Here is a 6637-nt window from a genome sequence, read left to right as displayed (position 1 = left end):
AAGGTCCTATATATAGAGAACTAGTAGCCTAGGGTGTACAGAGATGAGTAAATGACATAAAAATCCACTTCCGGGCCCACTTGGTGTGTGCTTGGGCTGAGCATTGAAGCATTTTCGTGTAGAGACTCTTCTTGGAGTTAAACGCCAGCTTTTATGCCAGTTTGGGCGTTTAACTCCCACTTTGGTGCCAGTTCCGGCGTTTAACGCTGGGAATTCTGAGGGTGACTTTGAACGCCGGTTTGGGCCATCAAATCTTGGGCAAAGTATGGACTATCATATATTGCTGGAAAGCCCAGGATGTCTACTTTCCAACGCCGTTAAAAGCGCGCCAATTGGGCTTCTATGGCTCCAGAAAATCCACTTCGAGTGCAGGGAGGTCAGAATCCAACAGCATCTGCAGTCCTTTTTAGTCTCTGAATCAGATTTTTGTTCAGGTCCCTCAATTTCAGCCAGAAAATACCTGAAATCACAGGAAAACACACAAACTCATAGTAAAGTCCAGAAAAGTGAATTTTAACTAAAAACTAATAAAAATATACTAAAAACTAACTAGATCATACCAAAAACATACTAAAAACAATGCCAAAAAGCGTACAAATTATCCGCTCATCACAACACCAAACTTAAATTGTTGCTTGTCCTCAAGCAATTGAAAATCAAATAAGATAAAAAGAAGAGAATATGCAATGAATTCCAAAAACATCTATGAAGATCAGTATTAATTAGATGAGCGGGGCTTTTAGCTTTTTGCCTCTGAACAGTTTTGGCATCTCACTCTATCCTTTGAAATTCAGAATGATTGGCTTCTTTAGGAACTCAGAATCCAGATGGTGTCATTGATTCTCCTAGTTAAGTATGATGATTCTTGAACACAGCTACTTATTGAGTCTTGGCCGTGGCTTAAAGCACTCTGTCTTCCAGTATTACCACCAGATACATACATGCCACAGACACATAATTGGGTGAACCTTTTCAGATTGTGACTCAGCTTTGCTAAAGTCCCCAATTAGAGGTGTCCAGGGTTCTTAAGCACACTCTTTTTGCCTTGGATCATAACTTTATTTCCCCTTTTTTTTTGTTTTCTTTTCTCCCTTTTTTTCGTTTTTCTCTTTTTTTTTGTATTCACTGCTTTTTTTCTTGCTTCAAGAATCATTTTTATGATTTTTCAGTTCCTCAGTAACATGTCTCCTTTTTCATCATTCTTTCAAGGGCCAACATTCATGAACCACAAATTCAAAAGACATATGCACTGTTTAAGCATACATTCAGAAAACAAAAATATTGCCACCACATCAAAATAATTAAACTGTTATAAAATTTAAAATTCATGCAATTCTTTTCTTTTTCAATTAAGAACATTTTTTATTTAAGAAAAGTGATGGATTCATAGGACATTCATAACTTTAAAGCATAGACACTAAGACACTAATGATCACAAGACACAAACATAGATAAACATAAGCACTAAAATTCGAAAAACAGAAAATAAAGAACAAGGAAATTAAAGAACGGGTCCACCTTAGTGATGGCGGCTTGTTCTTCCTCTTGAAGATCCTATGGAGTGGTTGAGCTCCTCAATGTCTCTTCCTTGTCTTTGTTGCTCCTCTTTCATGATTCTTTGATCTTCTCTAATTTCATGGAGGAGAATGGAATGTTCTTGATGCTCCACCCTTAGTTGTCCCATGTTGGAACTCAATTCTCCTAGGGAGGTGTTTAGTTGCTCCCAATAGTTTTGTGGAGGAAAGTGCATCCCTTGAGGTATCTCAGGGATTTGATGATGAGAGGGGTCTCTTGTTTGCTCCATCCTCTTCTTAGTGATGGGCTTGTCCTCATCAATGGGGATGTCTCCCTCTATGTCAACTCCAACTGAATAACAGAGGTGACAAATGAGATGAGGAAAGGCTAACCTTGCCAAGGTAGAGGACGTGTCTGCCACCTTATAAAGTTCTTGGGATATAACCTCATGAACTTCTATTTCTTCTCCAATCATGATGCTATGAATCATGATAGCCCGGTCTATAGTAACTTCGGACCGGTTGCTAGTGGGAATGATTGAGCGTTGGATAAACTCCAACCATCCCCTAGCCACAGGCTTGAGGTCATGCCTTCTCAGTTGAACCGGCTTCCCTCTTGAATCTCTCTTCCATTGGGCGCCCTCTTCACAAATGTCTGTGAGGACTTGGTCCAACCTTTGATCAAAGTTGACCCTTCTAGTGTAAGGATGTTCATCTCCTTGCATCATGGGCAAGTTGAATGCCAACCTTACATTTTCCGGACTAAAAACCAAGTATTTCCCCCGAACCATAGTAAGCCAATTCTTAGGATTCGGGTTCATACTTTGATTATGGTTCTTGGTGATCCATGCATTGGCATAGAACTCTTGAACCATTAAGATTCCGACTTGTTGAATGGGGTTGGTAAGAACTTCCCAGCCTCTTCTTCGGATCTCATGTCGGATCTCCGGATATTCACTCTTTTTGAGTGAAAAAGGGACCTCGGGGATCACCTTCTTCAAGGCCACAACTTCATAGAAGTGGTCTTGATGCACCCTTGAGATGAATCTCTCCATCTCCCATGACTCGGAGGTGGAAGCTTTTGCCTTCCCTTTCCTCTTTCTAGAGGTTTCTCTGGCCTTGGATGCCATAAATGGTTATGGAAAAACAAAAAGCAATGCTTTTGCCACACCAAACTTAAAATTTTTGCTCGTCCTCGAGCAAAAGAAGAAAGAAGAGAGTAGAAGAAGAAGAAATGAGGAAGAAGGGAATGGCTTTGTGTTCGGCCAAAAAAGGGGGAGAAGTGGTGTTTAGGTTGTGTAAAAATGAAGGAGTGAAGGAGGGTTTATATAGGAGTGGGGGAAGGGTAGGGTTCGGTCATGTATGGGTGGGTTTGGGAGGGAAAGTGGTTTGAATTTGAAGGGTGAGGTAGGTGGGGTTTTATGAAGGATGGATGTGAGTGGTGAAGAGAAAGATGGGATTTGATAGGTGAAGGGTTTTTGGGGAAGAGGTGTTGAGGTGATTGGTGAATGGGTGAAGAAGAGAGAGAGAGAGTGGTAGGGTAGGTGGGGATCCTGTGGGGTCCACAGATCCTGAGGTGTCAAGGAAAAGTCATCCCTGCACCAAATGGCATGCAAAAATGCGTTTTGAGCCAATTCTGGCGTTAAACGCCGGGCTGGTGCCCATTTTTGGCGTTTAACGCCAAGTACTTGCCCTTTTCTGGCGTTTAACGCCAGTCTGGTGCCCCTTTCTGGCGTTAAACGCCCAGAATGGTGCCAGACTGGGCGTTAAACGCCCAACAGCTAGCCTTACTGGCGTTTAAACGCCAGTACGTTCTCCTCCAGGGTGTGCTGTTTTTTCTTTCTGTTTTTCATTCTGTTTTCGCTTTTTTCATTGATTTTGTGACTTCTCATGATCATCAACCTACAGAAAACATAAAATAACAAAGGAAAATAGATAAAACATAACATTGGGTTGCCTCCCAACAAGCACTTCTTTAGTGTCAGTAGCTTGACAGAGGACTCTCATGGAGCCTCACAGATGCTCAGAGCAATGTTGGAACCTCCCAACACCAAACTTAGAGTTTGAATGTGGGGGTTCAACACCAAACTTAGAAGTTGGTTGTGGCCTCCCAACACCAAACTTAGAGTTTGACTGTGGGGGCTCTGTGTTGAGAGGAGCTCTTCATGCTTCTTCTCCATGATGACAGAGGGATATCCTTGAGCCTTAAACACTAAGGATTCTTCATTCACTTGAATGATCAATTCTCCTCTATCAACATCAATCACAGCCCTTGCTGTGGCTAGGAAGGGTCTGCCAAGGATGATGGATTCATCCATGCACTTCCCAGTCTCTAGGACTATGAAATCAGCAGGGATGTAATGGTCTTCAACTTTTACCAGAACATCCTCTACAAGTCCATAAGCTTGTTTTCTTGAATTGTCTGCCATCTCTAGTGAGATTTTTGCAGCTTGCACCTCAAAGATCCCTAGCTTCTCCATTACAGAGAGAGGCATAAGGTTTACACTTGACCCTAGGTCACACAAGGCCTTCTTGAAGGTCATGGTGCCTATGGTACAAGGTATTGAAAACTTCCCAGGATCCTGTCTCTTTTGAGGTAATTTCTGCCTAGACAAGTCATCCAGTTCTTTGGTGAGCAAAGGGGGTTCATCCTCCCAAGTCTCATTACCAAATAACTTGTCATTTAGCTTCATGATTGCTCCAAAGTATTTAGCAACTTGCTCTTCAGTGACATACTCATCCTCTTCAGAGGAAGAATACTCATCAGAGCTCATGAATGGCAGAAGTAAGTCCAATGGAATCTCTATGGTCTCATTTTGAGCCTCAGATTCCCATGGTTCCTCATTGGGGAACTCATTGGAGGCCAGTGGACGTCCATTGAGGTCTTCCTCAGTGGCGTTCACTGCCTCTTCCTCCTCTCCAAATTCGGCCATGTTGATGGCTTTGCACTCTCCTTTTGGATTTTCTTCTGTATTGCTTGGAAGAGTACTAGGAGGGAGTTCAGTAATTTTCTTGCTCAGCTGACCCACTTGTCCCTCCAAGTTTCTAATGGAGGACCTTGTTTCAGTCATGAAACTTTGAGTGGTTTTGATTAGATCAGAGACCATGGTTGCTAAGTCAGAGGTGTTCTGCTTAGAACTCTCTGTCTATTGCTGAGAAGATGATGGAAAAGGCCTGCCATTGCTAAGCCTGTTTCTTCCACCATTATTATTGTTGAAACCTTGTTGAGGTCTCTGTTGATCCTTCCATGAGAGATTTGGATGATTTCTCCATGAAGGATTATAGGTGTTTCCATAGGATTCTCCCATGTAATTCACCTCTTCCATTGAAGGGTTCTCAAGATCATAAGCTTCTTCTTCAGATGAAGCTTCCTTAGTACTGCTTGGTGCATTTTGCATTCCAGACAGACTTTGAGAAATCATATTGACCTGTTGAGTCAATATTTTGTTCTGAGCCAATATGGCATTCAGAGTGTCAATCTCAAGAACTCCTTTCTTCTGACTAGTCCCATTGTTCACAGGATTCCTTTCAGAAGTGTACATGAATTGGTTATTTGCAACCATTTCAATTAGTTCTTGAGCTTCTGTAGGCGTCTTCTTCAGATGAAGAGATCCTCCAGCAGAGCTATCCAAAGACATCTTGGATAGTTCAGAGAGACCATCATAGAAAATTCCTATGATGCTCCATTCAGAAAGCATATCAGAGGGACACTTTCTGATTAATTGTTTGTATCTTTCCCAAGCTTCATAGAGGGATTCTCCTTCCTTCTGTCTGAAGGTTTGGACTTCCACTCTAAGCTTACTCAATTTTTGAGGTGGAAAGAACTTTGCCAAGAAGGCATTGACTAGCTTTTCCCAAGAGTTCAGGCTTTCTTTAGGTTGTGAGTCCAACCATGTCCTAGCTCTGTCTCTTACAGCAAAAGGGAATAGCATAAGTCTGTAGACCTCAGGGTCAACCCCATTAGTCTTGACAGTGTCATAGATTTGCAAGAATTCAGCTAAAAACTGATGAGGATCTTTCAATGGAAGTCCATGGAACTTGCAATTCTGTTGCATTAGAGAAACTAATTGAGGCTTAAGCTCAAAGTTGTTTGCTCCAATGGCAGGGATAGAGATGCTTCTCCCATAGAAGTCGGGAGTAGGTGCAGTAAAGTCACCCAGCACCTTCCTTGCATTGTTGGCATTGTTGTTGTTTTCGACTGCCATGGGTTCTTCTTCTTTGAAGATTTCTGTTAGGTCCTCTCCAGAGAGTTGTGCCTTGGCTTCTCTTAGCTTTCGTTTCAAGGTCCTTTCAGGTTCAGGATCAGCCTCAACAAGAATGCTTTTGTCCTTGCTCCTGCTCATAAGAAAGAGAAGAGAACAAGAAAATGTGGAATCCTCTATGTCACAGTATAGAGATTCCTTGAGGTGTCAGAGGAAAAGAAAAATAGAAGGCAGAGGTAGAAAATTCGAACTTATCAAAGAAGATGGAGTTCGAATTTTGCATTAAGGAATAGTGTTAGTCCATAAATAGAAAGATGTGAAAAGAGGGGAAGCAATTTTTGAAAATTAAGTAAAAGATTTTGAAAATATTTTGAAAAACACTAATTGATTTTCGAAAACCATGATTGAGAAAGAAGTGAAATGATTTTTGAAAAAGATTTTGAAATTAGAAATTAAAAAGATATGATTGAAAACTATTTTGAAAAAGATGTGGTTAAGAAGATATGATTGGTTTTAAGAAGATGTGATTGAGAAGATATGATTTGAAAAACATTTTAAAAAGATTTGATTTTGAAAATTAATGACTTGGCTATCAAGAAAAGATATGATTCAAACATTAAACCTTTCTCAACAGAAAAGGCAACATACTTGAAATGTTGAATCAAATCATTAATTGATAGCAAGTATCTTTGAAAATAGAAAGAAATTGATTTTGACAAAGATTTGATTGAAAAGATATGATTTGAAAAAGATTTGATTTTGAAAAATTTTGAAAACTTGAAAAAAATTTGCATTGAAAACAAAATCTTCCCTCTTGAGCCATCCTGGCGTTAAACGCCCAGAATGGTGCACATTCTGGCGTTTAACGCCCAAAACTCTACCTTTTTGGGCGTTAATCGCCCAACCAGGCACCCTGGCTGG

The 6637-nt window shown here is 40.8% G+C and overlaps 1 non-coding gene across 1 annotated transcript; it reads left to right on the top strand.

The window, feature by feature from the left end:
- The first annotated feature begins 5206 nt into the window (after positions 1 to 5206).
- LOC112704788 (small nucleolar RNA R71) lies at positions 5207 to 5314 on the top strand. Its single transcript, XR_003155396.1, has one exon. It is a non-coding gene; the product is annotated as a small nucleolar RNA R71 (small nucleolar RNA).
- Positions 5315 to 6637: the final 1323 nt, after the last annotated feature.

This window comes from Arachis hypogaea, chromosome 7, assembly GCF_003086295.3.
Source record: "Arachis hypogaea cultivar Tifrunner chromosome 7, arahy.Tifrunner.gnm2.J5K5, whole genome shotgun sequence".
Lineage (NCBI taxonomy): Eukaryota > Viridiplantae > Streptophyta > Magnoliopsida > Fabales > Fabaceae > Arachis > Arachis hypogaea.
Note: the sequence above shows the minus strand (reverse complement) of the source record. Positions and strands in the feature narration are given on the sequence as shown.